Raw genomic sequence first — 24,741 nt, forward strand, 5'->3', positions numbered from 1 at the left:
ATGAACAGACTTAAATAGTCAACTTTGTGAGAGTACTTTGTGCGGTGACTTGATGAACAGACTTAAAGAGAGGACTTTGTTAGAGTACTTGGTGGGGTGACTTGATGAACAAACTTAAAGAGTCGACCTAGTGAGAGTACATGGTGGGCTGACCTGGTGGGATGACTTCATGAACAAACTTAAAGAATCAACTTCATGAGACTACTTGTGGGCCAACCTAGTCAGGTGACTTGATGAACAGACTTAAAGAGTCGACTTGGTGAGAGTACTTGCTGGGCCAACCTAGTGGGGTGATTTGATGAACAAACTTAAAGAGTCGACCTGGTGAGAGTACTTGGTGGGCTGACCAAGTGGGGTGACCTGATGAATAGAATTAAATAGTCGACTTGGTGAGAGTACTCGGTGGGGTGACTTGATGAATGAACTTAAAGAGTCAAGTTGGTGAGAGTACCTGATGGGGTGACTTGATGGACGGACTTAAAGATTCAACTTGGTGAGAGTACTTGGTGAGGTGACTTGATGAACAAAATTAAAGAGTTGACTTGGTGGGGTGACATGATGAATGAACTTAAAGGGTCGACTTGGCAGCATGACTTGATGAACGGACCTAAAGCATTGACTTGGTCAGAGTACTTGGTGGGGTGACTTGATGAACAGACTTAAAGAGTTGAGTTGGTGAGAGTACTTGGTGGGGTGACTTGATGAACGCACTGGAAGAATCGACTTTGTTAGAGTACTTGGTGGCGTGACATGATGAAAGAACTTAAAGAGTCAACTTGGTGAGAGTACTTGGTGGTGCAACTTGATGAGCGGACTTTAAGAGTCAACTTGGTGAGAGTACTTGGCAGGATCAACTGATGAACGAACTAAAAGAGTCGACTTGGTGGGAGTACTTGGTGGGCCAACTTGGTGGGGTGACTTGATGAATGGACTTAAAGAGTCAACTTGGTGAGAGTAATTGGTCTAGTGACTTGTTGAACGGATGTAAAGATTCAACTTGGTGAGAGTACTTGGTCGCGTGACTTGATGAACGGACCAAAAGAGTTGACTTGGTGAGAGTACTTGGTGGGGGGAACTGATGAACGGACTTAAATAGTTGACTTGGTGAGAGTACTTGGTGGGGTGACTTGATGCACAAACTTAAAGAGTTGACTTGATGAGAGTACTTGTTCTTGTGACTTGATGAATGGACTTAAAGAGTTAACTTGGTGGGGTGACATGATGAAAGGAATTAAAGAGTCAACTTGGTGAGAGTACTTGGTGGGGTGACTTGATGAATAGACTTAAAGCGTCAACTTGGTAGGGTGACTTGATGAAAAAACCTAAAGAGTTGACTTGGTGAGAGTACTTGGTTAGGTTACTTGATGAACAGACTTAAAGAGTCGACTTGGTGAGAGTACTTGGTGGGGTGACTTGATGAACGCACTTGAAGAATCAACTTGGTTAGAGTACTTGGTGGGGTGACTTGATGAACAGACTCAAGGAGTCAACTTGGTGAGAGTAGTTGGTGGCACGAGTTGATGAGCGGACTTAAAGAGTCAACTTGGTGAGAGTACTTGGTGGAGTGAACTGATGAAAGAACTTAAAGAGCTGACTTGGTGGGAGTACTTGGTGGGCTGACCTGGTGGGGTGACTTGATCAATGGACTTAAAAAGTCGACTTGGTGAGAGTACTTGTTCTGCTAACTTGATAAACAGACTTAAAGACTCAACTTGGTGGGGTGACTTGATGAAAGGACATAAAGAGTCAACTTGGTGCAAGTAATTGGTGGGGCAACTTGATGAACGGACTTAAAGTGTCAACCTGGCAGGGTGACTTGATGAATGGACCTAAAGAGTTGACTTGGTGAGAGTACTTGGTGGGGTGAACTAATGAATGAATTTAAAGAGTCGACTTGGTGGGAGTACTTGGTGGGCCGACCTGGTGGGGTGACTTGATGAACAAACATAAAGAGTCAAGTTGGTGAGAGTACTTATTCTGGTGACTTGATGAAAAGACTTAAAGAGTCGACTTGGTGGGGTGACTTGATGAAAGGCCTTAAAAAGTCAGCTTGGTGAGAGTACTTGGTGGGGTGACTTGATGAAAAAACTTAAAGGGTTGACTTGGCAGGGTGACTTGATGAACAGACCTAAAGAGTTAACTTGGTGAGAGTAATTGGTGGGGTGACTTGATGAACAAACTTAAAGAGTTCACTTGGTTAGAGTACTTGGTGGGGTGACTTGATGAACAGAATTGAAGAATTGACTTGGTTAGATTACTTGGTGGGGGGACTTGATGAACTTAAAGAGTCAACTTGGTGAGAGTGCTCGGTGGCGTGACTTGATGAGCGGACTTAAAGACTCAACTTGGTGAGAGTACTTGGCGGGGTGAACTGATGAACAAACTTAAATAGTCGACTTGGTGAGAGTACTTAGCAGGCCGACCTTGTGGGGTGACCTGATGAACAGACTTAAAGAGTGGACTTGGTGAGAGTACTTGTTCTGGTGACTTGATGAATGGACATAAAGAGTCAACTTGGTGGGGTGACTTGATGAAATGACTTAAACAGTTGACTTGGTGAGAGTACTTGGTTTAGTGACTTCATGAACAGACTTAAAGGGTTGACTTTTTGGGGTATCTTGATGAATGGACTTAAGGATTCGACTTTGTGAGAGTACTTGTTCTGGTGACTTCATGAATGGACTTAAAGAATTGACTTGGTGGGTTGACTTGATGAAAGGACTTAAAGAGTCAACTTGGTGAGAGTACTTGGTGGGGTCACTTGATGAACAGACTTAAAGGGTCAACTTGGTGGGGTTATTTGATGAACGAACCTAAAGAGTTGACTTGGTGAGAGTACTTGGTGGGGTGATTTGATGAAAAGACTTAAAGAGTTGACTTGGTGAGAGTCCTTGGTGGGGTGACTTGATGAACGCACTTGAAGAATCGAATTGGTTAGAGTAATTGGTGGGGTGACTTGTTGAACAGATGTAAAGAGTCAACTTGGTGGTGCAACTTGATGAGCGAACTTAAATAGTCAACTTGGTTAGAGTACTTGGTGAGGTGAATTGATGAATGGACTTAAAGTGTCAACTTGGTGAGATTACTTGGTGGGGTGACTTGGTGAACGGACTTAAAGAGTCAACTTGGTGAGAGTACTTGGTGGGCTGACCTGGTGGGGTGACTTGATGAAAAAATTTAGAAAGTCAACTTGGTGAGAGTTCTTGGTGGGCTGACCTGATTGGGTGACTTTGTGAACGTACTTAAAGAGTCAACTTGGTGAGAGTACTTGGTGTGCTAACCTTGTGGGGTGCCTTGATGAATGAAGTTAAAGAGTCGACTTGGTGCGCTGACCTCATGGGGTGACTTGATGATTGAACTTAAAGAGTTAACTTGGTGAGAGCACTTGGTGTGCCGACCTGGGGAGCGAAGCTGGTGAGTTGAATTGGTCAATGAGCTTAAAAAGGAAACTTGTTTGGGAAAGTTGGCGAGGAGAGATGGTAGGCCAATTTAGTGAGCCAACATGTTGAGAAAACTAAATGAGTCAACTTGTTGAGGCTACTTGGTGGGGTGCCCTGGCGACCCCACTTGGTGAGGTGACCAGGTGAGCGAAGCTATCCAACCCTTGGTCACCAGCCCTATGGAGAGGCAACTTGATGAGCTAACTTGGTGAGCAGACTTAAAGAGTCAACTTGGTGAGGCAACTAGATGAGTTGGGTCATTGAGGTGACTTGGTGGGGTGACTCAATGAGCTGACCATGCGAGAAGACCTTGTGAGAGAACTAAAAGTGTCAACTTGGCAAGCGTGCTTGAATAGTCCACTTGTTGAGCTGACTTGGAAAGCTGACATGGTGAGCAGGGCTTAAGATGTGACTTGGTGAGGTGACGCAAGAAGGTCCCCTTAATACCATAAACTTATAATAGAACCATAGAAATAATAGAAAATGTGAGAACAAAATGTGGTCTTTTCATTTGGACCGCAAAAGTGGAATTGCATAATTCATAAGCACAATATGCTAACCCACACGGGCACCTTAACTGCAACAATCTACAAGACAAGCTGCCAGATATCACCCAAAGTTGTCCTAGACAACGTTTGGGCCTTTCTTAAATAGGCAATTGTATGCCAGCTGGGAAGGTTCTAGATGCTTCGACTTAATACCTATGGCTGGAAGACCCTGACAATACACATAAGTCTCCCTAATACATCTTTGACAAATTATTTTAGAAATTTGGTTAGCCTAACTTCTGAAGGCCATAACTCAACAATCGTTGCTCCGATTGGCTATTATAACCACTTTTCAGAAATGCCAGCTCCTGATCAACAGGTTCGAATGGGTGCATGCGCCCTTCCCTCTATTTATTGGACCTCATTCGGGCACTCTAACGCCTCCAACGGTGAGCCTGAAGATTTTTAGCATATTTTTCCATCGAAAATTTGCAATAACTTTTCTTCACTTATGCTTGAGCTAACTTGGTGAGTGGACTTAGAGAGTCAACTCATTGAGGCGACTTGGTGGGGTTGACCTAGCAAGGTGAAACCCACTTGGTGAGAAAACTGCAAGAGTCAGCTTGGTGAGCATGCTTGAATTGCTGGCTTGGCAAGCTGACATGGCGAGTGGGCTTAACAAGGTGAGTTGGTGGGGAAACTTGGCGAGTGGAATTAAAAAGCCAACTTGGTGAGGCGACTAGGTGAGTTAGTTCATTTAGATGACATGGTGAGCCAAACTAGGGAGGCAACCTAGCGAGCAAACTTGATAAGCTGACTTGGCGAGCTGAATTGGGGAGTCAACCTAGCAAGAAAACTTGAAGAGTCAACTCAGTAAGGCAACTTTGCAAGTCCACCTTGTGAGGCAACCTAGGGAGATGACCTAGGGGCAGACTTGGTGAGTGTGCTTGAATTGTCAGCTTGGTGAGTTACCATGAGGAGCCAACCTAGTGAACCAACATGGTGAGTGGGCCTAAGGAGGCAAGTTGGTGGGGTGACTTGGCGAGTGGAATTAGAGAGCCAGTGAAATAAGGTGACTCAGCGAGTTGGTCCGTTGAGATGACATGGTGAGCTAACTTGGTGAGTCGACCTGGAGAGCAAACTTAAAGAGTCAACTTGGAAATGTACTCGAGTTGACTTGGTGAGGCGACCTGGCGAGCGGGCTCAAAGAGTCAACATGGTGAGGTGACTCATTGAGTTAGCTCCTTGAGGCAAATTTGTGGGCCTACTTGATTAGTCGACTTGGTGAGCTGACCTGATGAGCTGACACGGAGATCAAGCTTAAAGAGGTGACTTGGTGGGGTAACTCAGAAAGACAACTTATCAAGGCAAGATGGTGAGTCAACTTGGTGAGCTGACTTGGTGAGTGCACTTAAAGAGTCAACTTTGTGAGGTGACTCAGCGAGTTAGCTTGTTGATGCGACTTGGGCGAGCCGACCTGGCGAGCGAACTTAAAGAGCTGACTTGGGTGGGCTAACCTAGTGAGAAAACTTAAAGAGTTGACTTGGCAACATACTTGAAGAACCAACTTGGTGAGCTGACATGGTGAGTGTGCTTAGAGAAGCAACTCGGTGGGGCAACTTGGCGAGCACACTTTCTAGGGCAAGGTGGTAAAATGACTAGGTGAGTCGACTTGGTGAGCTGACTTAGGGCACTGACTTGGTGAGCAAACTTAAGGAGTTGACTTTGTGAGGCAACTTGAATAGTCAACTCGGTGAGCTAACTTGGGGAGCTGACATGGTGAGCGGTCTTAAAGAAGAGGCAACCTAGTGGGGCAACCTGGTGAGGCGAGATGGTAAGTCATCTTGGTGAGCCGGCTTAATGAGCTGTGATCAGACTTAAAGAGTCAATTCTTTGAGGCAACTTGGTGGGGTAATTTGGGAAAGACCACATGGTCAGATGACCTGGTGAGCTAACCTGGCTAGCAAAATTGGCAAGCAAACTTATAGAATCAACTTGCTGTACCCAGCCAAGATCGCACGCCTGGGTCAACCCAACTTGGGTCACTCGACTGGGTCAACCTATCTTTGTCGCCCTAGCCTCGAGTGACCCGATTGGGTCACCAAAGTGGGTCGACGAGGAAAATAAAATAAAATAATGGGAGGCCCTGTATAGGAAAAAATGCTAAATTTTGGGCATTACAAAAAAAAAAAAACAAGTTACCCACTTTTGGATCACGCACAGGTTTCGGTTCACGTATTGCCAGGCCGACTTGAGGCATTATGCTTGGCTAGCCAGATTTGAGAATTTTCTTTATAAAAAGAGATCATGATAGGCCCCGTAAGGCAAAAAAGAATGAAATTTTGGGAGTTCAAAAAAAATGTTACCCAGTTTTGGATCACGCACAGCGCTCAGGTCACGTAGCATCGAGGTGCCCTGGGTGACATGATTCGAATGAAAACTTTGGGCGTTAACCAAGAAGAAAGAGTTAACCACTTTGGGATCATGTACATGGCTTAGGGCACTTAGAATCAAGTCGAGCACGGTGACATGAGTCGTGCAAAAAATTTGGAGACGACTCGAGTCAGGGTATCCGACTCTATTCAAGTTCAAAACTTTGGGACTTGAAAAAAAAAAGAAAAAAGAAAAAGTTACCTAGTTTTGGATCACGTAAGTGACTTGAGCCACTTAGAATCAAGGTGAGTGCGGTTACATGAGTCGAGCAAAAAAAAATGGAGGCGGTTAAGGCTGGAGGCAATTTGAGTCGGGGTAGCTAAGTCGATTCAAAAACTTTGGCTGTTAGCCAAAAAAAGATTTAATTGCTTTTGGATCACGTACATGACTTGGGGCGCATAGAATCAAGTCAAGTACGGTGACATGAGTGCTTCAAAAAAATTGCAGGCAATTAAGGCTCAAGGCAATTTGAGTCAGTGTTGCTGACATAATTCGGGTTGAAATCTTTGGGTGTTAACCAAAAAAGCAAGAATTTAACCTCTTTTGGATCATGTACATGACTCAGGGCACCAAGTTGACCATGGTGACATGAGTTCTGTGAAAAAACTTGAGGCGGTTAAGGCTCGAGGCGATACAAGTCAGGGTTGCTCACACAATTTGGTCATTAACCCAAAAAAAATGTTGACCACCTTTGGATCACGCACATGAATCAACACACTTAGAATCATGTCGAGCATGGTGACATGAGTCGTGCAAAAAAATTGGAAGCAGTTAAGGCTTGGCATGATTCTAGTCGAGGTTGGGGTAGTTGGGGCGATTCGTATCAAGGTTTCTGACATGGTTCGAGTTGAAAACTTTGGGCATTAACCCAAAAAAAAATTTGACCTCTTTTGGACCACGTACATGACTCGAGGCACTTAGAGTCAAGTTGAGCATGTTGACATGGGTTGTGCAAAAAATTTGGAGGTGATTCGAGCCGGGGTAGCCAACTTGATTTGAGTTCAAAACTTTGGGTGTTAACCAAAAAAATAAGTTAACCAATTTTGGATCACGTACATGAGTCGTCTTCCCTCGCAAAAATTACAAAACCCTACCCACCTGGAATTTGTAGTCCGAAGATTTTTTTGCCCTCACAAAAATTTACAAAACTCACCCACTCAAAATTTGGACTTGGAAGATTTTTCTGCCCTCACAAAATTTACAAACCCCACCTGCTTGGAATTTGGCATTTGAAAATTATGAAACCCCACCCACCGGAAATTTGGACTTGGAAGATTTTTTTGCCCTCACGAAAATTGCAAACCTGACCTGCATGAAATCACACTATTTACAAACTCAACCCACATGGAAATTGCACTTGAAAGACTTTTTCGCCCTCAAGGAAACTTTGGCACTCGGGAGATTTTTTTGTACTCGCGGAAATCACGAAACCGCACCCGCTGAGAATTCGGCACTTGGAAGATTTTTTTGCCCTTCCAAAAATTTCAAACTCTACCAGCTTAGAATTTAGGACTTGGGAGAATTTTTTCCCCCTCTTGGAAATTTTACAAAACCCCACTCATCCAAAATTTGCCACTCGAGAGATTTTTTTGCCCTGGCAAAAATTTCTACAAAACCCTTCCCTCCTGCCCAAAATTTGGCACTCGGGAGATTTTTCTGCCCTGGTGGAAATTACAAACCCCATCCACTAGGAATTTGGCACCTGGGATATTTTTATGACCTCACAAAAATGTCAAACCCCACCTGCCAAGAATTTGGCACTTGGGAGATTTTTTCACCCTCGCAGAAATTGCAAACCCCACCTACTCAGAATTTGGCACTTGGGAGATTTTTTTTCCCTCACAAAAATTTTTACAAAACCCCACCCGCCTGGAATGTGGCACTTGGGAGATTTTTCTGCCCCGACAAAAATTACAAACCCCACCCGCCGAGAATTTGGCACCTAGGAGATTTTTCCGCCCTCGTAAAAATTACAAACCCCACCCGCTTGAAATTTGGCACTTGGAAGATTTTCCCACCCTCGCACAAATTACAAACCCCACCTGCTGGGAATTTAGCACTTGGGAGATTTTTTTGCCCTCGCAAAAAATTTTACAAAACCCCACCCGCCGAGAATTTGGCACTTGGGAGATTTTTTCGCCCTCGTGGAAATTTTCACAAAACCCCACCCTTTGAAAATTTGGCACTTGGGAGATTTTTCCATTCTGGAAAAAATTACAAACCCCACGTACTGAGAATTTGGCACTTGGGAGATGTTTTTGCCCTTGCAAAAATTTTAACAAAAGCCCACCCACTGAAAATTTGGCACCTGAGAGATTTTTATGCCCTCGCGAAAAAATTTGCAAACCCCACCAATCCAAAATTTTGCACTTGGAAGATTTTCTCGCCCAACAAGGGCCCGGTCCACCGAGGCTATGCTCAAGGTTTTGCAACAACCCCTGCATCCTCCTACTCATCAGAGCCTTACACTTGCCCCAACGGACAAGTATAGGTTGTGTCCTTCAGCCCCATCCATTTTTGGGGCTAGTTGTTACGGCAGGTGAGTTGTTACACACTCCTTAGCAGATTTTGACTTCCATGACCACTATCCTACTGTCTTAATAAACCAACACCCTTTGTGGGATCTAGGTTAGTGCGCAATCTGGCTCCATAAATCAACTTTCAATTCATCCTACATCGCCAGTTCTGCTTACCAAAAATGGCCCACTTGGAGCTCGTGATTCCATGGCACAGCTCAATAGAGCAGCTGCGCTGACTTACCTATTTAAAGTTTGAGAATAGGTCAAGGGCATTATGCCCCTGATGCCTCTAATCATTTACTTTACCCGATAAAACTTGCACATGAGCTCCAACTATCCTGAGGGAAACTTCAAAGGAAACCAGCTACTAGATGGTTTGATTAGTCTTTCGCCCCTATACCCAAGTCAGACGAATGATTTGCACGTCAATATCACTACGGACCTCCACTAGAGTTTCCTCTGGCTTCACCCTGCTTAGGCATAGTTCACCATCTTTTGGGTCCCAACAGGTGTGCTCACACTCGAACCCTTCACAAAAGATCAAGGTCGGTCGACAGTGCACCCCTCGAGAGGGGATCTCGCTAGTCAGCTTCCTTACACCTTGCAAGTTTTCCCAATTTGCCAACTTGCACACATGTTAGACTCCTTGGTCTGTGTTTCAAGATGGGTCAGATGGAAAGCCTGCTGGCCAGTGCCACAAGCACATAGGTGCTTGAGAGCCCGCTATAAAGGCATGCACTTCACTCCTTGACCACTACGATAGAAGTATTTGTGCAACCAGAAGGTCGCACTTGTGCTGCCACGATAGCCCATGCTGGCACATCCCCCAAACTGAGCGACGGACCGGCTCACACCGTTCTACATCCGACTGGGGCACATTGTCAGCTTCCATCCACTTCCCTCTTAGCAATTTCAAGCACTCTTTAACTCTCTTTTCAAAGTCCTTTTCATCTTTCCCTCACAGTACTTGTTCGCTATTGATCTCTCGCTCGTATTTAGCCTTGGACAAAATTTACCACCCGATTAGGGCTGCATTCCCAAACAACCTGAGTCGATAACAGTGCCTCATGGTGCGATAGGGTCTAGGCCTGACGGGACTCTCACCCTCTCTGGTGCCCCCTTCCAGGGGACTTGGGCCTGGTCCATCACTGAGGATGCTTCTACAAACTACAATTTCACAAGTGCAGCTGTCAATTTTCATGCTACGCTCTTCCTAGTTCGCTTGCCGTTACTAGGGAAATCTTGGTATGTTTCTTTTCCTCTGCTTATTGATATGCTTAAAATCAGAAGGTATTCACACCTAACTTGGGAACATGGTAGAGATGCAACATACCTGCACTATGGCAGGTTGCTGAACCCAGAATAAAGTTCCTCGTGAGGAATCATTCGATCAGCGCAAACCAACATCAGCCTTTGCGAGCCACCACTCGTCGTCACATATCGATGAACCTCGTGCTTATTTCAGCCAATTGTGCCACTTGTGGACACGGATGACCATCTCTGCTCCTCGCTAGGGAGGGAAATTTTGTAGTGTGATGCCCAAGCAGATGTGCCCTTGGTCAAGGACTCAAGTGCAACTTGCATTCAAAGACTCGATGATTCATGAGATTTTGCAATTCACACTAACTATCAGATTTTGCTACATTCTTCATCATGGTGAGAGCCAAGATATTCATTTCCAAGAGTCATGATTTTGTTATGTTTTTGTCTTTTGGTGACCCAAGCATGCAAGGCATTGGATCATGCTTCATTTTTTGGATTTCTAAGGTGGGTGATGCACTTGTGTGTTGGGTGTTGACACATCCCAAACCTCGAGCACCAATGGGTGCGACGAGGAATGTTGTGGTGTGTCCCTGCCCCATCACCTTGCAAAGGTGGGAGTCGATGCATGGAAGAGTTGTGTCAGTGGACGGGGCCCTTGCCCTAAAAATCATGTGAGTGCACCCATCCTAAACACAAAATGCTCCAAGAGACAAGTCAACACACCTGGGCAAGGCAACGGGGGGTTGCGGCAGTCCTGACATGCTGCCATCGAAATGACAGATCCCTGGTACAGTGTTGTGTATGTGATCAGACCATGAAATCTCAATGGAGGACAAGGCTCAGACCCCCTCTAAACTACAACTAAGTAGAGACCTCTCACACTGACGTAGATTTCATTTGAAGGCACCAATCCTAATCCAGATTGCATCTGAGTCTCTTCTTCACCCTGCGAGGAATCCATGCTTTTGATCATAGCATTCAATGTGACCCTCAACCTCGATGGCACTTGACCCATAGCTTGGCTGTCTAACACATTGTTTCAAGGCCAAGTGCCCACATGTCACTGAGATTTCGAGGGTGGGGAGGAGGCCAGCTCCATCCCCTACACAATTCAAGGTCTTGAACCGAAAATGATCCTATCGTAGGTTCACCTACAATAACAACTTGTTATGACTTCTCCTTCCTCTAAATGATAAGGTTCAATGAACTTCTCATGACATCATCAACAGTAACCACCATTGTCACCGTGATCCAAACACTTCATCGGATCATTCAATCGATAAGAGTGATGGGCGGTGTGTACAAAGGGTAGGGACGTAGTCAACGCGAGCTGATGACTCGCACTTGCTAGGAATTCCTCATTGAAGATCAATAATTGCAATGGTCTATCCCCATCATGATGCAATTTAGCAAGATTTCCCAAACATTTCGGGCCAGGGAGAGAAACTCATTGGTTGCATCAGTGTAGTGTGCATGTGGCCCAGAACATCTAAGGGCATCACAGACCTGTTATTGCCTCAAACTTCTATGGCCTAGGAGGCCATAGTCCCTCTAAGAAGCTAGCCATGAAGGGGAACCTGCACATAGCTAGTTAGCAGGCTGAGGTCTCATTCGTTAATTAAATTAACCAGACAAATTGCTCCACCAACTAAGAACGGCCATGCACCACCACCCATAGAATCAAGAAAGAGCTCTCAATTTGTCAATCCTTACTATGTCTGGACCTGGTAAGTTTCCTCATGTTGAGTCAAATTAAGCTGTAGGCTCCACTCTTGGTGGTGCCCTTCCATCAATTCCTTTAAGTTTTGGCCTTGTGACCATACTCCCCCCGGAACCCAAACACTCTGATTTCTCAGAAGGTGCTGGCAGAGTCCTTAGAGAAACATCTGTCGATCCCCGATCGTCATCATTTATGGTTGAGACTAGGATGGTATATGATCATCTTCTAGCCCCCAAATTTCATTCTTGATTAATGAAAACATCCTTGGCAAATGCTTTTGCAGTGGTTTGTCTTCCATAAATCCAAGAATTTCACCTTTCACAATGAAATACGAATGCCCCCGACAGTCCCTATTAATCATTACTCCGGTCCTGAAGGCCAACGAAATAGGACCAGACTCTTATCACGTTATTCCATGCTAATGTATTCAGAGCATAGGCTTTCTTTGAGCACTCTAATTTTTTCAAAGTAAAGGCGCCAGAACCACGACCCACCCAATTAAGGCCAAGAACATGCCGCTAGCAGAAGGGATGTGAGGGCTAGTGCACACCCAGTGATGACCCAAGGTCCAACTATCAGCTTTTTAACTGCAACAACTTAAATATACACTATTGGAGCTGGAATTATCATGGCTGCTGGCACCAGACTTGTCCTACAATGGATCCTTGTTAAGGGATTTAGATTGTACTCATTCCAATTACCAGACTCGATGAGCCCAGTATTGTTATTTATTGTCACTACCTCCCCATGTCAGGATTGGGTAATTTGCACCCCTGCTGCCTTTCTTGGATGTGGTAGCCATTTCTCAGGCTCCCTCTCTAGAATTGAACCCTAATTCTTTGTTACCCATCGCCACCATGGTAGGCCTCTATCTTACCATCGAAAGTTGACAGGGTAGAAATTTGAATGAAGCATCGCCGGCACAAAGGCCGTGTGATCCGTTGAGTTATCATGAATCACCAGAATAACGGGTGAGCCCAAACTGACCTTTTATCTAATAAATGCATCCCTTCCAAGAGTTGGGATTTGGTGCATGTATTAGCTCTAGAATTACTATGATTATCCGAGTAGAAAAGTACCATCAAAGAAACTATAACTGATTTAATGAGCCATCCACAGTTTCACAGTCTGAAATAGTTCATACTTAGACATGCATGGCTTAATCTTTGAGACAAGCATATGACTACTGGTAGGATTGACCAGGTAGCTTCTAACAATGAGGGGACCCCCCAAGACTTTCTACAGCCAAGATTTGCCTACTGTGATGGGAAACCAAAATTTACATTCACTCTGTCGTGCATCCAAACATAATCCATTGCACAACCAACAGGAATGACTTTCACAGCACATGCAAGACTCACAACGCTCAAAGATTTCACACAAGAGGAAAGTTTCCCATCATTGATTGGAGAGGGCCAAACAGGGAGCCTCAGTTCATAGGCACCTGGGAAGAACATCCTGTATGCAACCCTTTACCCTCAAACTCGCTGTCGCCACTACTCGAAAAGAAGCCTCAAGTCTGCACAAGATGCATCGTTCACGTAGCCACCTCAATTGTAAGGCCACTCAGAGACATCCATTTCCGAGGCATATGCCTCCTACATGCCTATTGAGGTGCACTCACATAAACAAAATCCTTCTTGATTGCAACAAAAAAATTTCCATGACAAAGAGCTAGTTGTTGAAGTGCCAATGGAGACCACCATGCTGAAGGGTGAAGGGTTGTGCGAGTCAAAAACATGGCTAGTTATGCGATTGGTGGGGGCATCACTGTGCACGCAACCACCTCAATTATAAGGCCGCTCAAGGGCATCATGTATAACACCCCTATGCACATTTATATGTGATGAGAGCTCACCTACATACATAGACATGTCTAACCTCTAGCAAATATCTCCTTTCCCAGCACAGCCTCGCTAACCATTCCCCGTGACATGTGATCTGCCAGCGTAGGTACAAAAAAGTTCCTACAGGTGAACACTCACACAAGCATTGTCGGACAAGCTTCAATCTCATGTACATGCACATACCAAAGAACTGCATTGTGAGGGAACCACCCACGAGCAGACACATCTTGGAAAAAAGCATTCATGCAATTTCTTCCCGTAGACAGACACATTGGGCCTGCACTTGTTAGAGCATTGCAAAGACGAGTGCTCTAGTTCGTAGGAACCGGAGAAGAACATCTTGTACAAAACTCATTTCTCCAAAATGCTCGCAGTAGAGTTGTAATGCAAAGATGTACACATGCATGCAACCAAGTAAGGACACTCAAGGACATCCATTTCCAAGGCATATGCCCCCTACACACTTTTTGGTGCACCTCGTACAAATGGCCATACTTTGACAAGCCCTCCTAGAATTTTGCATCTGAAGAGAGATGAAATGCCTTGGGCTTTTTGTCCACACAATGCAAACACCAAACACTCTCTTTAGGGGGAAGCTAAAGAAGAGTTGCAATTAAAAAGACTGTCGCAATGGCCCAAGGCCAATGCTCTAACTAAGTCAATTTTCTCTTGCAAGACCACTTTCCAAGACATCCCAATGACACATTGGAATGACAGCCATTGTTGAACCATTCCCAATGTTGTGCCGATCAAGTTACATAGAGGCGACCTTAGGGAGCTCTTGTGTAGCAATCAAGATGTGCTTTCGTACCCATCTCTCACAAAAACCAATGTTAGCTGTGAACAAATTTAGAATCCAAGGCTCGTATCCATCGATATCGTCAGCATTGGGTCTATATTCAAAGGCCACAGAGAGGTTTCGATAAGAGAATCTCCCCTGCTCACTTGAACAAACATTTCAAATGCTAGACACAAGCTCCAACCCTTACCATCACTCTCTAGATCATCGCAAGGACACATTGGAATGACAATCGCTTTCGAACAACTCCCGAATTTGTGCCGATGGAGTGAGAAAGAAGAGAAACTTTGGGAATCCGTGCATAGTAAATGGGCTGCTACTTCATTTCACTCTTATATAGATCCAATGTCATTGATTTCATTTGGAATTCAAGGCTGCATTCATCCTTCCTCACACAAGCAATGGCTCTTCTGATCAAATGGCCATGGGGAGCTTCCGATAACAAAGGCTCCCTTGTCACTTGTGATGTGCAACCCAACTTCTCGACGATGGCTCATCCTTTAGATCACTACCCAGGAAACCACCACAATGGCACCATTGGAATGACAACTACTACCGAACCATTTTGAAAATTTTGTACCAAAGAAGTTGACAAAAAGAACAACTTTGGGGGGAGATCCCTCACATAGCAATCAGGATGGCTTCATGGCCCTCCCAATAGAAATGATGTTGGAGCCAATATTCAAAATCTGAATAACATGTCTTTCTCGAACACCAACACTGATTCTATTGGGGAGGGTCACCGAGAGCTTTTTTTATCAAAGCTCCCATTGTAGCCACGATAGGCACACAAAATTTGCTAGAGCGCCAACCACCCACCTCATGGCTAGACAAGGGCTCACCATTAGATCAACTTCAAAATCGTTGAACAGACAAGCTATAGAATGGAAACCACTACCAAGTCTCCTCCATAATTGCGTCGGTTGAGTGATTGAAGAAGGTGATCTTAGAGATAGTCCAAGAGTAGGCATTCGTTGGGGGATTCGCACCGATAGCAAAAATTTATGCAATACCCGAGCAACACTAGATGGAGTTGCTAGATGAGGGCTCCCATTTTAGATCAAGTTTTAAAATCACCAAGTAGATACGGTGAGGGCTGGCAACAGCTGCCAAACCTTTTTCCAAAATTGTGCTAGTTGAGTGACAAGAAAACATGATTTAAAGGAGAGTCAAGGAATAGCACCTCGAGGGTGGGCTTCATGCCCCTCTAATTGATTCAATGTTGGTATCCACCATTTCAAAATCTGACATATCCATCCCCCTTGACACTTATATTGAATCAATGAGAGGGGCATAGGAGAGGATCGCGGCAACAACCTCTCCCATTGTAGCCATGATAGGCACACAAAAAATTGCTAGAGCGCTGAGCACCCACCTCATGGCTAGACAAGGGCTCACCATTAGATCAACTTCAAAATCGCTGAAAAGATGCACTATAGAATGGCAACCGCTACCAACTCTCTTCTATAATTGCATCGGTCAAGTGACCAAAGAAGGTCATATAAGAGAGAGTGCAAGGGTAGGCATTAGTTGAGGGATTCACACTGATAGAAAAAATTTATGCAATACCCGAGCAACACTGCACGAACATGCTAGACGAGGGCTCCCATTTTAGATCAAGTTTTAAAATCATGAAGTAGACACGGTAAGGGATGGCAATCACTACCAAGCCATTTTTCAAAATTGTGCCAGTTGAGTGACAAGAAAACATGATCTAAAGGAGAGTCGAGGAATAGCACCTCGAGGGTGGGCTTCATGCTCCTCTAATTGATTCAACATCGATGTCCACCATTTCAAAATCTAACATATCCATCTGCCTTGACACTGGCATTGAATAATTAAGGGGGGCATGGGAGAGGCTTGAAGCAACCACCTCTTCTATTGTAGCCGCGATAGGCACACAAAAAATTGCTAGAGCACCTAGCACCCACCTCATGGCTAGACAAGAACTTTGAAATCACTGAATAGACGCACTGTAGAATGGCAACCGCTGCCAAGTCTCTTTCATAATTATGTCAGTTGAGTGATCAAAGAAGGTGATCAAAGAGAGATTCCAAGGGTAGGCATTCATTGGGGGATTCGCGCTGATAGCAAAAATTTATGCAATACGCGAGGAACACCGGATGGAGGAGCTAGACGAGGGCTCCCATTTTAGATCAAGTTTTAAAATCACCAAGTATATGTGGTGAGGGCTGGCAACCACTACCAAAATTTTTTCTAAAATTGTGCCAGTTGAGTGACAAGAAAACATGATCTAAAGGAGAGTCAAGGAATAGCACCTCAAGGGTGGGCTTCATGCCCCTCTAATTGATTCAACGTCGAATTCCACCGTTTCAAAATTTGACATATCCATCCAACTTGACACTGGCATTGAATCAATGAGAGGGGCATGGGAGAGGCTCACGACAGCCACCTCTCCCATTATAGCCATGATAGGCAAACAAAAAATTGCCAGAGCGCCAAGCACCCACCTCATGGCTAGACAAGGGCTTGCCATTAGATCAAATTCTAAATCGCTGAATAGACGCGCTATAGAATGGCAACTGCTACCAAGTTTCTTCTGTAAATGTGTCAGTCAAGTGATCGAGGAAGGTGATCTAAGAGAGAGTTCAAGGGTAGTCATTCATTGGGGGATTCACATCGATAGCAAAAATTTATGCAATGGCCGAGCAACACTAGAAAAAGGTGCTAGATGAGGGCTCCCATTTTAGATCAAGTTTTAAAATCACCAAGTAGATGCGATGAGGGTTGGCAACTACTGCCAATTTTTTTTCTAAAATTGCACTAGCTGAGTGACAACAAAACATGATCTAAAGGAGAGTTGAGGAATAGCACCTCGAGTGTGGGCTTCATGTTCCTCTAATTGATTCAATGTCGGCATCCACCATTTCAAAATCTGACATATCCATCCACCTTGACACCGGCGTTGAATCAATGAGAGGGGCATGGGAGAGGCTCGTGGCAACCACCTCTCCTATATAAGCTATTAGTGCAAGGCTCACTCTGCATTAGAAATTAGCAAACACACCAACAAATACCTTAAAAATCCAAATCATTTAAAATTGTGACCAAACAGCCATCCACGACCCAATTTTTTATGAGATCGGTAGAGGAGCAAAAGATTGTCATCAGTTAGGAGATGTGAATTCATGGAGCCAAGGGAGTGAAATGGTCATCGAGCTCATCTAATCAACTAGATGAATTTCACCTTGAATGAGCCCAATCCAAAAGTTCCAGAGGTCATCTCCTAGAACTGTCAAGAACAAGGCCAATCTTACATGCAAACTCTACTACTATGCAAACATAGGTTGCAATTAAAGAGAAATTGCAAGGCTGTCACAATGGCTCAAGGCCAATGCTCTGACTAAGTCAATTTTCTCTTGCAATCACCATGCCACCATTCACAGAGAGATCTCCCCATTCACTTGTGATGCGATGCACAATCTAAGTGCTAGACGCGAGCTCGCCCTTGAAAGACCACTTTCCAAGACATCCCCTGATGACACATTATAAGAACAGCCGCTATTGAATCATTCCCAATGTTGTGTTGATTGAGTTGGCATAGAGGAAAACTTAGGGAGCTCCCACGTAGTAATCGAGATGTGCTTTCATACCCATATATCACAAAAACCAATGGTAGCTGTGAACAAATTTAGAATCCAAGGCTCGTATCCATTGATATCATCAGCACTAGGTCTATATTAAAAGGCCACGAAGAGGTTCCGATAAGAGAAGCTCCCCTGCTCGCTTGCACAAACATCCCAAATTCTAGACACAAGCTCACGCCCTTAGCATCACTCTCCAGATCATTGCAATGACACATTGGAATGACAACCACTATCAAACAACTCTTGAATTTGTGCCGATGGAGTAAGAAAGAAGAGCAACTTTTGGGAGCCATGCATAGCAAATGGGCTACTACTTCATTCTGCTCTTATATATAGATCCGATGTCATTGATTTTGTTTGGAATCTGAGGCTACATTCATCCTTGCTCACATAAGCAATGGCTCTTCTCATCAAATGGCCATGGGAAGCTTCCAATAACAAAGGCTCCCTTGTCACTCGTGAAGTGCAACCCAACTGCTAGATGACGGTTTGCCCTTCAGATTGCTGCCCAGGCAACCACCACAACGGCACCATTGGAATGACAACCATTTCCAAACCATTCCAAAAAATTTATTCCAAAGAAGTTGTTTGAAAGAGAATGACTCTAGGGAGAGAGCCCTCACATAGCAATTGGGATGGCTTCACGGCCCTCCCAATAGAAACGATGTTGGTGCCAATATTCAAAATTTGAAAAATGTGTCTTTCTCGAACACCAGCACTGATTCTATTGGGGAGGGTTGCTTAGGGCTTTTGTTATCAAAGATCCCATTATAGCCGTGATAGGAACACAAAAAATTGCTAGAGCACCAAGCACCCACCTCATGGCTAGACAAGGGCTCACCATTAGATCAACTTCAAAATCGCTGAATAGATGCACTATAAAATGGCAACCACTGCCAAGTCTCTTTCATAATTGTATCAGTCAAGTGATCAAAGAAGGTGATCTAAGAGATAGTCCAAGGGTAGGAATTCATCGAGGGATTCGCACCGATAGCAAAAATTTATGCAATACTCGAGCAACACCGGATGGAGGTGCTAGACGAGGGCTCCTGTTTTAGATCAAGTTTTAAAATCACCAAGTAGATGCGATGAGGGATGGCAACCACTGCCAAACCTTTTTCTAAAATTGCACCAGCTAAGTGACAAGAAAACATGATGTAAAGGAGAGTCGAGGAATAGCACCTTGAGGGTGGGCTTCATGCCCCTCTAATTGATTCAACGTCGGCGTCCACCATTTCAAAATCTGACATATCCATCCACCTTGACACTGGAATTGAATCAATGAGAGGGGCATGGGAGAGGCTCGTAGCACCCACCTCTCCTATATAAGCTATTAGTGTGAGGCTCACTCTGCATTATAAATTAGCAAACACACTGACAACAGCCTTAAAAATCCAAATTGTTGAAAATTGTGACCAAACAGCCATCCACGACCCAATTTTTTATGAGGTCGACAAAGGAGCAAAATATTGTCATCAGTTAGGAGATGCGAATTCATGGAGCCAAGGGAGTGAAATGGTCATCGAGGTCATCCGATCAACTGGATGAATTTCACCTTAAAGGGGTGCAATCCAAAAGTTCCAGAGGTCATCTCCTGGAATTGTCAAGAACAAGGCCAATCTTACATGCAAACTCTGCTACTGCGCAAACATAGGTTGCAATTAAAGAGAAATTGCAAGGCCGTAATGACTTGAGGCCAATGCTCTGACTAAGTCAATTTTCTCTTCCAATCACCATGCCACCGTTCATAGAGAGATCTTCCCATTCACTTGTGATGCGATGCATAATCTAAGTGTTGGACATGAGCTCGTCCTTGAAAGACCACTTTCCAAGACATCCCTTTATGACACATTGGAAGGACAACCACTGTCAAACCATTCCTAATGTTGTGCTGATTGAGTTGGCACAAAGGAAAACTTAGGGAGCTCCCACGTAGCAATCAAGATGTGCTTTCATACCCATCTCTCACAAAAACCAATGGTAGCTATGAACAAATTTAGAATCCAAGGATCGTAAACATCGATATCATCAGCACTGGGTCTATATTCAAAGGCCATAGAGAGATTCCGATAAGAGAAGCTCCCTTTCTCGCTTGCACAAACATCCCAAATTCTAGATACAAGCTCCCGCCCTTAGCATCACTCTCTAGATCATTGCAATGACACATTGGAATGACAACCATTGTCGAACAACTCCTGAATTTGTGCTGATGGAGTGAGAAAGAAGAGAAACTTTGGGGAGCCGTGCATAGAAAATGGGCTACTAATTCATTCTGCTCTTATATATAGATTCGATGTCATTGATTTTGTTTGGAATCTGAGGTTGCATTCATCCTTGCTCACATAGGAAATGGCTCTTCTCATCGAATGGCCATGGGGAGCTTTCAATAACAAAGGCTCCCTTGTCACTCGTGATGTGCAACCCAACAGCTAGACGATAATTCGTCCTTCAGATTGCTGCCCAGGCAACCACCACAACGGTACCATTGGAATGACAACTACTGCCAAACCATTCCAAAAAATTTATTCCAAAGAAGTTGTTTGAAAGAGAATGACTCTAGGGAGAGAGCCCTCACATAGTAATCGGGATGGCTTCACAGCCCTCCCAATAGAAACGATGCTAGTGCCAATATTCAAAATTTGAATAACATGTCTTTCTTGAACACCAGCACTGATTCTATTATGGAGGGTTGCTAAGAGCTTTTTTTATCAAAGCTCCCATTATAGCCGCGATACGAATGAAAAAAATTGCTAGAGCGCTAAGCACCCACCTCATGGCTAGACAAGGGCTCGCCATTAGATCAGCTTCGAAATCGCTGAACAAATGCACTGTAGAATGGCAACCGCTACCAAGTCTCTTCCATAATTGCATTAGTCAAGTAATTAAAGAAGGTGATCTAAGAGACAGTCCAAGGGTAGGCATTCATTGGGGGATTCGTGTCGATAGAAAAAATTTATGCAATACCCAAGCAACACCGGACAGAGGTGCTAGACGAGGCCTCCTATTTTAGATCAAGTTTTAAAATCACCAAGTAGACACGGTAAGGGCTGGCAACCACTACCAAACCTTTTTCTAAAATTGCGCCAGCTGAGTGACAAGAAAACATGATCTAAAGGAGAGTCGAGGAATAAGACCTCGAGGGTGGGCTTCATGCCCCTCTAATTGATTCAACGTCAGCGTCCACCATTTCAAAATTTGACATATCCATCTGCCTTAACACCGGCATTGAATAAATGAGAGGGGCATGGGAGAGGCTCATAGCAACCACCTCTTCCATATAAGCTATTAGTGCTAGGCTCAATCTGCATTAGAAATTAGCGAATAGATTGACAACTACTTTAAAAATCCAAATTGTTGAAAAATCTGACAAAACAGCCATCCACGACCCCATTTTTTATGAGGTCGGTAGAGGAGCAAAAGATTCTCATTGGTTAGGAGATGTGAATTCATGGAGCTAAGGTAGTGCAATGGCCAACTTTTGGAGGTTAGGCGGAATAACTCGGCTCAGATGGAACACCTCGGGTAGGACGACTCGACAATACCATTTGCCTCGGTGCCTTTTTTGAGGTTTACTTGAGAGGAGCAGACACAATGTTGGCCTTGATCATCTAGGAGTCCGAGTAGGATGGCATGGTAACAACGGCTCAGCATTTGGAGTGTCTATGGCAGCTAGATGGGATTTGTGATGTTAGGTTGATTGACATTGATAGAGGATGAGATCAGATCGGCATTTGGAGTTTCCATGGTAGACAGGTGGGGTTTGCGATGTTAGGTTGATTAAAATTGATAGAGGATGAGACCAGCTCAGCATTTGGAGTTTCCTCGGTAGCTTGTTGGGGATAGGTTGAATAGCAAAGACGGGGGCAAAAAGTGCTTGCAGTGTCGTCGAGAGCTTTTAGTATTAAAGCTCCCATGTAGCCATGATAAGTACACCATGACAAATTGCTAGAGCACCAAGCACCCATAGAAAATTACCATTATACCAAACAATGCTAGAATGCTAGATGAGGGCTCACATTTAGATCAAGTTCTAAAATCACCAAAAAGACATGCCATGGATCGACAACTGCTGCCTCACCTTTTCCAAAATTGAGTCATCAAAAAACATGATCTAAAGGAGAGCCGAGTAAAAGCACTTAGAGATTGCTTCATGCCCCTTTCATTGATTCAACATCATCATACACCATTTGAAAGTCAAACAATTTGATCTTCCTAGACACCAATGTTGAATCAATGAAAGGGCCATGGGAGAGGCTTGCGACAACCACCTCTGCTATATAAGCTATTAGTGTGAGGCTCCTTCTACATTAGAAATCTATGATAGCATGAAAAAATCCCTTAAAAATCCAATTCAATTAAAAATGTGACTAAATAGCCATCCATGACACCTTTCTTGGAGCTCGGCCAGATCGGGTCAATGAAAATGGCTCGCCCAAATCGAGTCGTCCAGAATGGCTTGCCCAGATCGAGTCGGCCAGCATGGCTTAGCCACCATCTTTTGCTGAGAGCTTTTGGTATTAAAGCTCCCATGTAGCCACAATAAGTACACCATGAAAAATTGCTAGAGCACCGAGCACCCATAGCAAATTGTCATTATACCAAGCAATGCCGGAGTGCTAGACAAGGGCTCACGTTTAGATCAAGTTTTAAAATCACCAAAAAGACACACCATGGATCAAAAACCACTACCTCATCTTTTCCAAAATTGAGTCATCAAAAAGCATGATCTAAAGGTGAGCCAAGGAAAAGCACTCAGAGATCACTTCATGCCCCTTTTATTGATTCAACATCAGCATACACCGTTTGAAAATCCAACAATCTGATCCGCCTAGACACCAATGTTGAATTAATGAAAGGGGCTTGGGAGAGACTTGCGGTAACTACCTCTCCTATATAAGCTATTAGTGTGAGGCTCCTTCTACATTTGAAATTTGTGATAGCATGGACAAATCCCTTAAAAATCTAATTCAATGAAAAATGTGACCAAACAGCCATCAACGACACCATTTTTTGAGCTTGGCTAGATCGGGTCGACAAAAATGGCTAGGCTAGATTAGGTTGGCCAAAATGGCTCACCCAAATTAGGTCAGCCAAAACAGCTCAGCCAAATTGGGTTAGCCAGATCGGGTCGACCAGCATGGCTTGCCCAGATCAGGTCAGCCAGAATGGCTCACCCAAATCAGGTCGGCCAACATGGCTCGACCACAATTTTTTGTCGAGAGCATTTGATATTAAAGCTCCCATGTAGCCACGATAAGTACACCATGACAAATTGCTAGAGCATTGATTACCCATAGCAAATTTCCATTATACCAAGCAATGCCAGAGTGCTAGACAAGGGCTCACGTTTAGATCAAGTTTTAAAATCACAAAAAAGACACGCCATGGATCGGAAATAACTGCCTCACCTTTTCCAAAATTGAGTCATCAAAAAACATGATCTAAAGGAGAGCTGAGGAAAAGCACTCAGAGATTGCTTCATGCCCCTTTCATTAATTCAACATCAGCATACACCGTTTGAAAATCCAATAATTTGATCCACCTAGACACCAATGTTGAATCAATGAAAGGGGCATGGGAGAGGCTCGCGAGAACCACCTCTCCTATATAAGCTATTAGTGCAAGGCTCCTTTTGCATTTGAAATCTATGATAGCACGGAAAAATCCCTTAAAAATCCAATTCAATGAAAAATGTGACCAAACAGCCATCCAGGACACCATTTTTGGAGCTCGGCTAGATCGGGTTGACGAAAATGGCTCAGCCAGGTTGGGTCGGCCAGAACGGCTCACCTAGAATGGCTCACCCAGATCAGGTCAGCCAGGCTAGCTCGCCCAAATCGGGTCGGCTAGAATGGCTCACCTAGATTGGGTTGGCCAGGCTGGTTCGCCCAGATTCGGTCGACCAGCCTGGCTCGCCCACCATTTTTCAAGCACACTACCTCCCCTGTATAAGCTATTAGTGCAAGGCTTACTTTACATTAGAAATGTACATTCAGTGAACAAGTACCTTAAAACCCAATTCAATGAAAAATGTGATCGAATAGCCATCCACGACCCCATTTTTGATGAGGTTGTCAATGGAGACAAAGATTTGCATTGGTTAGGCGATTTCATTGCATTAGTCAGGGGAGTAAATTGATCAATTTTTGGAGACCGCCTAGAATGGCTCGATGACCATTTTATATTGGAAGCTACCCAATTTGAGAATTATGACTCAAGTAGAGTGGCTCGGGTACTTATTTTATATCGCAAACTACCCAAATTTTAAAATTATGGCTCAACTTGAATTTTGTATCGTAGCCAACCCAATTTGAAAATTATGGCTCGACTAGAATGGCTCAACTTCCATTTTATATCCAAGGCTACCCGATTTGAAAATTATGACTCGACTTTATTTCGAGCACACTACCTCTCCTATATAAGATATTAGTGAAAGGCTTGCTCTGCATTTGAAACTATGCATTCATGCAGACAAGTGCCTTAAAAAAATCAATTGATTGAAAAATGTAACCGAATAGCCATCCACGACCCCATTTTTGCTAAATTTGACAACAGAGCCAAAAATTGGCATCAGTTAGGTGGCATAATTTCATGAGCCATGGGAGTAAATTGATGGTGAGGAAA

General features: G+C 44.1%; 3 pseudogenes; all 3 read right to left on the reverse strand.

The window, feature by feature from the left end:
- Positions 1-8,729: 8,729 nt before the first annotated feature.
- On the reverse strand, positions 8,730-10,194 carry LOC149573837 (25S ribosomal RNA; annotated as a pseudogene).
- Positions 10,195-10,413: 219 nt separating this feature from the next.
- On the reverse strand, positions 10,414-10,567 carry LOC149573838 (5.8S ribosomal RNA; annotated as a pseudogene).
- Positions 10,568-11,271: 704 nt separating this feature from the next.
- LOC149573839 (18S ribosomal RNA) lies at positions 11,272-13,069 on the reverse strand (annotated as a pseudogene).
- Positions 13,070-24,741: the final 11,672 nt, after the last annotated feature.

Source organism: Cupressus sempervirens, chromosome 2 (genome assembly GCF_028749045.1).
Source record: "Cupressus sempervirens isolate cs-2001-9-10 chromosome 2, ASM2874904v1, whole genome shotgun sequence".
NCBI classification, from domain to species: Eukaryota; Viridiplantae; Streptophyta; class Pinopsida; order Cupressales; family Cupressaceae; genus Cupressus; species Cupressus sempervirens.